An 11,415-nucleotide genomic window follows, 5' to 3' on the forward strand; every position below is an offset into this window, starting at 1 on the left:
GGCAGCCGCAGGTAAACACATACGGGAACCCATCATCCAACCTTCATTTCCTTTTACTGCCCCTGCACTTGCCCAGCGCTCCTGCTCTTGCCCTGAGGGGAGTAGGTCCACCTCCTTCTGTGGTGGGACAGAGGGAGTCTGGTCCTTGGCAGGGGGATCAGGATCCTCCTCCGCTGGGCAGGACCTGGTCTGAACTCTGCACACGGGTGTCCTCCAGTCCAGCAGGGCTGCAGCCTTAGCTGCTCCGTCTGCCTTCTCGTTGCCTCTGCTTTCCAAGGAGTCCCCTTGGGTCTGTGCCTTTACCTTTATTATGGCTACCTGCTTCGGGAGCATGATAGCTGACATTAAACTACTTACTGCCTCACCATTCTTTATCGGTCTGCCTTGAGCTGTTAGGAAGCTCCGCGCGCGCCAAATCGGCCCATAGTCATGCGCAACGGCAAACGCGTACCTGGAGTCCGTATAGATATTAGCAGTGACTCCCCGGGCTAACTTGCAGGCCTCGGTCAGAGCGCACAGCTCCGCTTCCTGTGCTGACATATGTGGGGGCTAGGCGCGGCCTATCAGTACTTCATTCATTGATACTACAGCAAACCCTGTCACAAATCTGCCCATCTCATTCTGGTATCGTGATCCATCCACAAACATTTCAAGGTGGGGGTTCAGGAGAGGCTTATCAGTGACATGAGCAAATCCAGCTGTCTCCTGCTCCATCAGAGCAGCACAGTCATGCTGGTGCTCGGTGTCAAAAGCTTCCTCTTCGCCTAGGGAATTGACAAAAAGTTGATCCCCTGTGCTTACTCCCCCATTTGAATCAGTGTCACCTAATGGCAGTAAGGTGGCCGGATTCAAAGTTGTGCAACGTTGAAATGAGACATTGGATGAAGAGTGTACTGCAAGTTCCATTTTGACCTGTCTAGCAAGAGACAGATGTCTACGGCTCACCTGTGTCAGAATTCCATGTACGTCATGGGGCGTGAGGACCACAAGAGGGTAGTCTAGGACCACCTCAGAAGCTTTCTCAAGTAGTGCTTGTACGGCCAGAACTGCTCTTACAGAGGAGGGTGAACCCCTGGCTACTGCGTCAAGATGTGCACTGTAGTATGCTACAGGGCGCTTTTTGTCACCATGCTCTTGTGTGAGGATGGCAGTAGCATGTCCCGCCATCTCAGTCACGAACATCTGGAAGGGTTTATCATAGTCTGGCAGACCCAGTGCTGGAGCACTGGTAATCTGTATTTTCAGCTGATGGAAAGCTGACTCGGCTTCCGGGGTCAAAGCAAATGGCTTAGAACTCAGGCAGTCGTACAGAGGCTGCATGGTCATGGAGGCAGAGCGAATCCACGGCCGACAATATGAAACTAACCCCAGAAATGTCCGCAACTGAGCATGGGAGGTAGGGAGTGGCATGTCCTCCACCACCTTGGTACGTTCTGGCGTGAGGTGTTTTGTACCAGGACCTAGGCAGTGACCAAGAAACACAACATGAGATTTGCAAAACTGTAATTTGTCTTTACTGGCTTTACACCCGCTGTCTGCAAGAAAACAAAGGAGGCTGAGTGAGGCCGCAACGCAGGCAGGTCTGTCCGGTGCACAGAGTAGGAGATCATCAACATACTGAAGCAGGGCCACACCCGGTGGGACCGTCCATGCATCAAGTACAAGCATCATACATCGGGTGAATTGATTTGGGCTGTTTTGTGCCCCTTGTGGTAGGACAGTCCAGCAGTACTGTTTTCCTCGGAACGTGAAGGCAAACAGGTACTGGCAATCGGGGTGTAGAGGGACGGACATGAATGCATTGGCAAGATCGACCAGAGTGTACCAACAGGTTCCGGAGGGTATGGTGGACAACAGAGTGTAGGGATTGGGCACCAAAGGTGTCTCTAGGATGGTCACCTTATTGATTTCTCTTAGATCGTGAACCATCCGGTAGGTATCAGGTTCGCCTTTCTTGCCTTTCTTTTTAACCGGGAAGAGTGGCGTGTTAGCGGGTGAGACGCAAGGTTTTAAAGCATTCAAGGCACATAACTCTGTAATAGTGGAGGCTATTGCGTCTTCCTGTGCCATGGCTAGGGGATACTGGCGGATCATGGGGGCTTTTTCCCCATCTTTGAGATATACCATGACTGGGGGTACGTGGAGATGGCCCAAGTCTGTCTTCCCTTTTGCCCATAGGGTCTCTGGCACTGCTGAGAGAACCTGTGTATCTTCTGGGGTCAACACATATACAGTACAAGAAGGAGGCGGAGTGACCAAGTCTGCTGCCATGAGACAGAATACCTGGTGGTCGGCCGCAGAGGTACTGACATGAGCCTCACCGGAAGGATGGAGCTGAATGCAGCACCCCAGGGGTCCCATCACATCGGTTCCCATGATGCAATCCCCAGCGGGTGACACCAGGAAGCGAGTGAGGACTCATGACCCTTGAAAGGAGACTTCTATGGGCTCGGTCTCACGCATGGGTGTTGGTTCACCGGACACTCCAACGGCTATGGCTATGGAGTCTGAGAGAGGAATACTAAGGTCATTGACTTGTGAGGTACTGACACATGATTTAGTGGCCCCTGTGTCAATTAAAAAGGGCACCTCCTTCCCCTGGATTTTTAGAGGCTGAAAAATTTGTGGTCCACATGCGTCAGTAACTATAAGGGACACGGTGGAAGGAGTGCCAGACCTTCATTGGTAATTGGTATACCCGTTATTTCCCTGTGGGCGGGATGATGTGGTATTGGCCGTACTTCCCTGTTGCCCCCTTTCGTCTGACACGTTCTGTCTAGGGTGTTTAGGGGCTCTACAATTACGGGCCAAGTGTCCAGTCTTCCCACAGTTATAACACTTACGGGTCTCCCGCCTGGGGTCGTTAAGTCAGGCTGTGTCCCCCTCCATGGTGTAATGTTTAACCATAACACCCTTTGCGTGGTCTTCTGTGTCCATGACAAATCCTACAGCTTTCTTATATAGATCACGCGGTTTGGCCTGTCGCCAATCGGGGGTACATGCTTTAACGCGGTCAGACAGGCGCTTATCTATTCCTTGCATAAAGGCTTCACAAAAAGCAGCATTACGTATGGCTTTTGGACAATCATACAAGCCCAGATCTCTGCCTACTTCCTCTAAACGGCCAAAGTAACATTCAATAGACTCGCCCTTGTTCTGTCTACACTGGGTTAGGGCTGTACGTCTCTCTTGGGCTTTATCCTTAAACCAGGCCTTAACCTTGTCCACATATTGAGTACCACTAAGTAATGTCTGGGGGTCATCTGGGCGATCTTCAAGACCACAAAATTGAGCAATACTATGGTAAAGGCCCAGAGGACATTTTACATTCATAAGACATTCCATATCTGTCAAAGTGGCAGAGTAGTTTTTCTGTATGACTTCCAACTTTCTATGGAAAGCTGCTGGCTCTGTCTGGGGATCGGGCAGTTGCTGATACAGTGCCTTCTGGTCTGTGGCGCTCCAGGGTCGCCATGTAGTGACTGTAGACCCGGGAGTTGGTCTATGTGCGTCCGTGGGTCTGTCATTAGAAGACGATGGTCTGTCAGTGTCCTCTTGTCTGACCGTGCCCAATGGTGGACTCGGTCTGTTTGGTTCTCTATAATGGGTAGTGGAGGTTGGAACGGGGAACAAGGGAACCGGTTGTCTACACTGGTCCCTGGGACGTGGAGTCCCACATACCGTACAGAGTTCTCTAAAACAGGCATTCTGTTGACCACAACGTGGACAGTCCCAAGCCAGACCTCTATTTACTTCAGGACCCGGGGATCCTGATTGAGGGCTGTAGGGAGGTGTATCCATCTGGGCAGTAGCCTGTGGATACGTAGGAGGCAGGGGCGGCAAATTGGGATACAGAGAATTAAAGGGATTATTAGGAGACATTGGTGGAGCGACCGGGACGACAGGAGGGACTAATGGAACCGTAGGGGTTTCCATGGGAACGTCTATTGGTGGCCGGGCCATAGGACAATAAACTAAAATGCCCTCGCCTCGGGACTCGGAGTCCCAGTGTTCGTCTTCTGCTGTTTTAGAGCAGTCCAGGATGGCCTTCATGCCTTTTTCCAAACCCTTATTTCTTATTTCCTTTCTATGCTTATCCTCATATTGTGACCAAAATTCATAATTGAATGTTCCCGCCTTCAGAGCAGAATAGAATATTGCACATTTCATACTTTATCTTCAAATGGATTTGCTAAGCAACATATATTAACTCCTTCAGTCCCTTCTGGCCCCTATCACTTGTATATCATCTACAGTATATCTTTTTTTAATAGAGTCTTCCAAATAATAAATTAGGTCTTCTATTTCATATGACTTGTGATATGAGCCTACTACTTGCACTTAGGGCACTGAGGAGTTATTGTTAGATGAGAGCACCCAATATAAGGCCTAAGCAAGCACGCTCGTTTAAGGCTGATGCTCGAGCATTGGTCTTTTCGAGTGACTCATTACTCGTTCAAGCACCATGCGGAGGGGCAGCATGGAGGAGTGGCGGGGAGTGGGAGGAAAAGAAGCGATCTCTCTCACTCCCCCCCCTCCCCGCCGTCCCCCCAAATGGTACTCGAAAAGACCGATGCTCGCTTGAGCATCAGCCTTAAACAAGCGTGCTCGCTCATCTCTACTCAGCACCACTTCTGTATGGAGAGGATGAAGCAGGCAACACTGCAGCATATGTGAACACTAGAGATGAGCGAGCACCAAAATGCTCGGGTGCTCGTTGCTCGAGTCGAACTTTCCGCGATGCTCGAGGGTTCGTTTCGAGTAACGAACCCCATTGAAGTCAATGGGCGACTCGAGCATTTTTGTATATCGCCGATGCTCTGTAAGGTTTTCATTGGTGAAAATCTGCAAAACCCAAGAAAGTGCTGGAAACGACACAGAAGCTGATAGGGCAGGCGATGGGCAACATGCTGGGCTGCATTTTAGGTTCCCAGGTCCCACTATTCAGCCACAATAGCGGCAAGAGTAGCCCCCCCCCTAACAATTTTTACTTTGGACAAACCCTCATTAGTAAGCCACACCTTAGCTAAGCACCACACTACCTCCAACTAAGCACAAGCACTGCCTGCGGGACACACCCCTGCCTCTTCTCCTGGGTTACATGCTGCCCAACCCCCCCCCCCCCCCCCCGCACGACCCAGTGTCCACAGCGCACACCAAAGTGTCCCTGCGCAGCCTTCAGCTGCCGTCATGCCACACGCTGGCCTCATAGCCACAACCCCCTCATGTCTATTTATAAGTGTGCCTGTCATGAGGAGGAACCGGAGGCACACACTGCAGAGGATTGGCAGGGCCAGGCAGCGACCCTCTTTAAAAGGGGTGGGGCGATAGCCCACAATGCTGTACAGAAGCAATGAGACATCCAATCCTGTGCCACCTCCGTCAGGAGCTGCACACGTGGGCATAGCAATGGGGAACCCATGTGCCACACACTATTCATTCTGTCAAGGTGTCGCATAGCTCAACCCACACTGCAAGGGGAAAGCCGTCAGCGCTCTGCCCTCTACCCAAGTCAGTCAGTGTCTTTGTGCCAGACAGGTGAAACACCGCAGTGGGAACTAAGTTTGCACCGCGCCCACGACATAGGCCTCGGCCCACAGCTTCAGCAATCGTAGGCAGGAAGCAGACTTTCACTGCACCAAGGACATAGGCCTCTGCACAAACCCTCAGCAATCGCGTGCCTACAGCGGACTCCTATGCTAACGTCAGATTAAATACAGGTGGGCTTCGGCCCACACTGCATGCCCCAGTCTGACCGGGGTTTTTTATAAATAGTCACAGGCAGGTACCACTCCGCAATGGGAATTCCATGTGCACCCACAGCATGGGTGGCTCCGTGGAACCAACCGGCGGTACATAAATATATCCCATTGCAGTGCCCTGGACAGCAGAGCTAACGTCAGATTAAATGCAGGTGGTGTTTGGCCCACACTGCATTCCCCAGTCAGACCGGGGTTTTTAATACATAGACACAGGCAGGTACAACTCACTAATGTGAAGTCCGTGTGGACCGACAGCATGGGTGGCTCCCTGGAACCCACCGGCGGTACATAAATATATCCCATTGCAGTGCCCAGCACAGCTGAGGTAACTTCAGATTTAATGCAGGTGGGCTTCGGCCCACACTGCATGCCCCAGTCAGACTGGGGTTCTTTATAAGTAGACACATGCAGTTACAACTCCGTGTGGACCGACAGCATGGGTGGGTCCCAGGAAGCCTCCGGCGGTACATAAATATATCCCATTGCAGTGCCCTGGACAGCAGAGCTAACGTCAGATTAAATGCAGGTGGGCTTCGGCCAAGAATGTTTTCATAATTGGAGGAGGAGGACGGGAAAGTTTTTGAGGCAGTACGTGTCCTGTCCCAGTGTCCGTGGTTATATGCACCTTCCCAGTGACCACGTCGCTGAAAAGTTGTCGCGCCTTTGGAACCTAGTAGCGTGGCCTAGCCACCATCATGTCTTTGGGAAGCCTCCGTTTCCACTACCCTGTAACATTGCAGTAGCAGCAGTATAGGCAGAGCCGAGAATTAGTAACATTTCAGCGGTAAGAGTATGCACAAACCCCTGTAACATTTCATTGGCAGCAGTGAGGACAGACCCCACTAACATTTCATTTGCAGCAGTATACACAGACCCCAGTAACATTTCAGTAGTATCAGTATAGACAGTCCCCAGTAACAGCAGATTCACATTTCCCTGGCAGCAGTGTAGGGAGAGCGTAAGTATTGGTAAGATTTCAGTAGTAGGAGTATAGTCAGGCCCCAGCAACAGCAACGTAGAAGCAGTAGGGACAAAGCCCACTATTAGTTACATTTCTGTTATAGCAGTATAGACCTGCCCCAGTAACATTTCCGTTGAAGGCAAGCTGCATGGGCACCCTCTGCAGTGGGCCCAGCTGTCTCTTCCTCCTCAGGCTCCTCCCCCTCCTCCTCCTCGTCCTCCATGCGCTGAGATATAGACATGATGGTGCTCTGACTATCCAGCAACATACTGTCTTCCCCCGCCTCCGTTTCCGCCCGCAAAGCATCAGCCTTCATGCTTTGCAGGGAACTTCTCCAGAGGCATAGCAGGGGAATGGTGACGCTAATGATTGCAGCATCGCCACTCACCTTCAGGGTGGACTCCTCAAAGTTTCCAAGGACCTGGCAGATATCTGCCATCCAGGCCCACTCCTCTGTAAAGAATTGAGGAGGCTGACTCCCACTTCGCGGCCCATGTTGGAGTTGGTATTTCACTATAGCTCTACGCTGCTCATACAGCCGGGACAACATGTGAAGCGTGGAGTTCCACCGTGTGGGCACGTTGCAAAGCAGTCGGTGCACTGGCAGATTAAACCGATGTTGCAGGGTCCGCAGCGACCGTGATGGATTTGCGGAAATGTGCGCTGACCCGGCGCACCTTTCCGAGCAGGTCTGACAAGTGTGGGTAGCTTTTCAGAAACCGCTGAACCACCAAATTAACCCATTAAGGACCAGCCACTGTATATATACGGCGGCTGGTGCTGGGCTTTGAGGACCACCGATCGTAAAAATACGGCGGTGCTCTAAGTCTCCTGCCTCTGCAATCAGTCAGAGGCAGGTATGGGTTATCAGCTGTTAGTGACAGCTGATACCCTGGAGCAGAAGGCAGGAGGGGTTTTTTAACCCTTCCTGCCTTCTGCTTCCCCGATGTACAGTGCTCAATGAGCACTGTCGGGGCAAAGTGAAAGTAAGAAGTTCTTTCACTACGGGAGCCTCGGGGGGTCATGTGACCTCCCGGGATTCCCTGCTACTGCAGAGCTGGAGGGTCAGACTTAGACCCTGGCAGCTCTGCAGGTGACTAATGTCACCACAGGGGTTGCTTTCCCCTATAACTGAGGGTCCTATGGACGCCCCAGCTACAGTGGGAAAATGTCAAATAAAGTTTAAAAAAAAAAAAAGTGAGTGTCCCCCAGAGGTCTTATATGACGTCATGGGGGACACATATAGTAAAAAACACAATTACATACATAAGTAAAACAAAACAACAGAATAAAACAACAATACATACAAAAGAAAGAGAATAACACAAAGCAGACGCCAACAAAAACCGTCGCCGTATGCGCCCTGTAAACCAAAACCATACATACTATATATCAAAACGTCCGAAATAAATAGAGGAACCCATTTCCATACTTTATTTTAGTGTAAATATAAAAATATATTTTTTAAAAACTATAAATGTTAAAAAAACATTTTTTTTAGCATTTTACCCCCAATAAAACAAAAAAACGGGAAAAAAAGTCAGTGAAAAAGATATTACAAAAATAGTCCAATATGTCACGGGAAAAAAAACGCAGCAAAAATAATTTTAGTAGCTAAAGGAAAAAAAATGGAGCAGTAAAATCGCCACATGGGTAAAATCCCTAAAAAGTGTCTGGTCCTTAAGGTACAAAACAACCTGGTCCTTAAGGGGTTAAAGACGTGGGCCAGGCATGGCACGTGCGTGAGGCTGCCGAGCTGCAGAGCCACCACCAGGTTACGGCCGTTGTCACACACGACCATGCCCGGTTGGAGGCTCAGCGGCGCAAGCCAGCGGTCGGTCTGCTCTGTCAGACCCTGCAGCAGTTCGTGGGCCATGTGCCTCTTCTCTCCTAAGCTGAGTAGTTTCAGCACGGCCTGCTGACGCTTGCCCACCGCTGTGCTGCCACGCCGTGCGACACCGACTGCTGGCGACGTGCTGCTGCTGACACATCTTGATTGCGAGACAGAGGTTGCGTAGGAGGAGGAGGAGGAGGAGGAGGAGGGTGGTTTAGTGGAGGAAGCATACACCACAGCAGATACCAGCACCGAGCTGGGGCCCGTAATTCTGGGGGTGGGTAGGACGTGAGCGGTCCCAGGCTCTGACTCGGTCCCAGCCTCCACTAAATTCACCCAATGTGCCGTCAGGGAGATATAGTGGCCCTGCCCACCTGTGCTTGTCCACGTGTCCGTTGTTAAGTGGACCTTGCCAGTAACCGTGTTGGTGAAGGCGCGTACAATGTTGCGGGAGACGTGGTCGTGCAGGGCTGGGACGGCACATCGGGAAAAGTAGTGGCAACTGGGAACCGAGTAGCGTGGGGCAGCCGCCGCCATCATGTTTTTGAAAGCCTCCGTTTCCACAAGCCTATACGGCAGCATCTCCAGGCTGATCAATTTGGCTATGTGCACGTTTAACGCTTCAGCGTGCGGGTGTGTGGCGGCGTACTTGCGCTTGCGCTCAAACAGTTGCGCTAGCGACGGCTGGACGCTGCGCTGAGAGACATTGCTGGATGGGGCCGAGGACAGCGAAGGTGAGGGTGTGGGTGCAGGCCGGGAGACGGTCGTGCCTGTGTCCTGAGAGGGGGGTTGGATCTCAATGGCAGGTTGGGACACAGGGGGAGAGGCAGTGGTGCAAACTGGAGGCGGTGAACGGCCTTCGTCCCACCTTGTGGGGTGCTTGGCCATCATATGCCTGCGCATGCTGGTGGTGGTGGCTCCCCGGCTGATCTTGGCGCGACAAACCTACTGGAATTCACAGGGCAGAACCAGTCAAGTGGCCAAAGGCCAGTGGCAGGCCTTAAGTATTTTGCTACAATTTTTTAAAATGGTGATGTGAAAAACCAGACAGACACCGTATGCAGCGTATATATGTATACTCTTTCCCTCTGGCGGGATGACGGCGATCACGTAACAGACACAGCAGAGCCAGGAAACAATTATGCGCAAGCCTGCTGTAATGCTTAGCTGGGTAATAATGAGCGACTACTACCCCAGCAGACACGCAGTAAATTGAACACGGTCACAGGCAGCCCAAATATTTTTTTTTCCAATTTTTTTTGAAAAAGCCCACTGCCTATATAGCCAGTATATCTTTTTCCCTGTACCACTGTCGCTGCCTCAGCAGTACTGCCCCTATACTTTGTAAAATGACTGCAGACTGAGGACGCTATGGTCTGCACGCCCGATATACAAAAAAAAAAAAATGTGCAAAACTGCTAAAAGCAGCCTCAACAGTACTGCACACGGTCAGATGTGGCCCTAAGAAGGCTACAGCAGGACGGCACTTTCCCTAATGTCTCTCAGCGTGCATCTGTGGTGAGCCGCGGCCGGCCCCAGTTTACATACTCGGGTGTCACCTGATCTCCCCAGCCACTCACTGCAGGGGGGTGGGATAGGGCTGGAACTTCACAGGAGGAAGTTGTAATGCCTTCCCTGTGTTTCTGTTGGCCAGAAAACAGCACAAATTTTTCTGGGAAGAAAATGGAAGTGACTCGAACACCGCATGGTGCTCGTCTCGAGTAACGAGCATCTCGAGTACCCTAATACTCGAACGAGCATCAAGCTCGGACGAGTACGCTCGCTCATCTCTAGTGAACACATATTTCTTACAAGGACCAAAAACATGCGGAGACCCAGGGCTGGAATACCATTAAGCTGCAAGGAAGAAGACACCCCTCGTGCTATATTGATGTATAGTATGGGCTCAAAATAAATAGCCAAAGAGGTACTCAATACATCTGGAGCCTCTCTCGGGAGTAGGTTTCGGGGAGCAGCTTACTTCTTGAGGACTGCTGTCTGGGTAAGAATGTCAGAAGTAGTCTGAAAATTAGCTGGCTACGGGGAGGAAAAAAGAACAGCTTGCAAACTGCATATCAGGGAATTTAAAAATTGAATGATGGAATGAAGATTACAATAAATGTGCTTGCTGCCCTTTGGAAAACCAGTGATATTACAATAAGTTTTGTTAAATGACAGCTCAACTGTCATAGCTATTTTCACCTTTACAGCCTGCAAATCGTTGAAACTACATCGCTTAATAGCACTCATTTATTACGTCTATGTTTAAATGTATATATTGTGGTGCAAATACTAGACGTTTTAACACCAAAATTGTCATTTTTTTCACATTTTCAACTGTAATATCTCAAATATGTCCAAACATACTGTACAAATTTTTTATAATATATATATTTCCATCTGTTTACTTTATTCTGAATGCACATTTAAAAAACTTTTGTGTTTTTTTTAACCATTTAGAGGACATACAAATTTAACATTACTTTTCAGCATTTTGAGGAACACATTGTTTTCTTGCACCAAGCCAAGTTTGCAAAGGCTCATTAGTGTCAGAATAATAGATAACTCCCCAAATGACCCCATTTTAAAAACTACACCCCTTAATGTATCCACTGAGGGGTGTCATGAGTATTTTGACCCCACAGTTTTTTTTCAAGAATTAATTAAATTTAGAGGAGAAAAAATAAAATTTCATATTTTTGCAAATATGTCATAAAGACATATTTTTTTCCTATAGTGCCCATGAAAATGAGGATTTACAACCCAAAATGGATACCCCCGTTTCTCCTGTGTTCAGAAATATACCCATTGTGGCCCTAATCTTATGTCTGGATGCACAACGGGACCCAAAATGAAAG

This window comes from Eleutherodactylus coqui, unplaced genomic scaffold, assembly GCF_035609145.1.
Source record: "Eleutherodactylus coqui strain aEleCoq1 unplaced genomic scaffold, aEleCoq1.hap1 HAP1_SCAFFOLD_85, whole genome shotgun sequence".
In the NCBI taxonomy this organism is placed as follows: domain Eukaryota; kingdom Metazoa; phylum Chordata; class Amphibia; order Anura; family Eleutherodactylidae; genus Eleutherodactylus; species Eleutherodactylus coqui.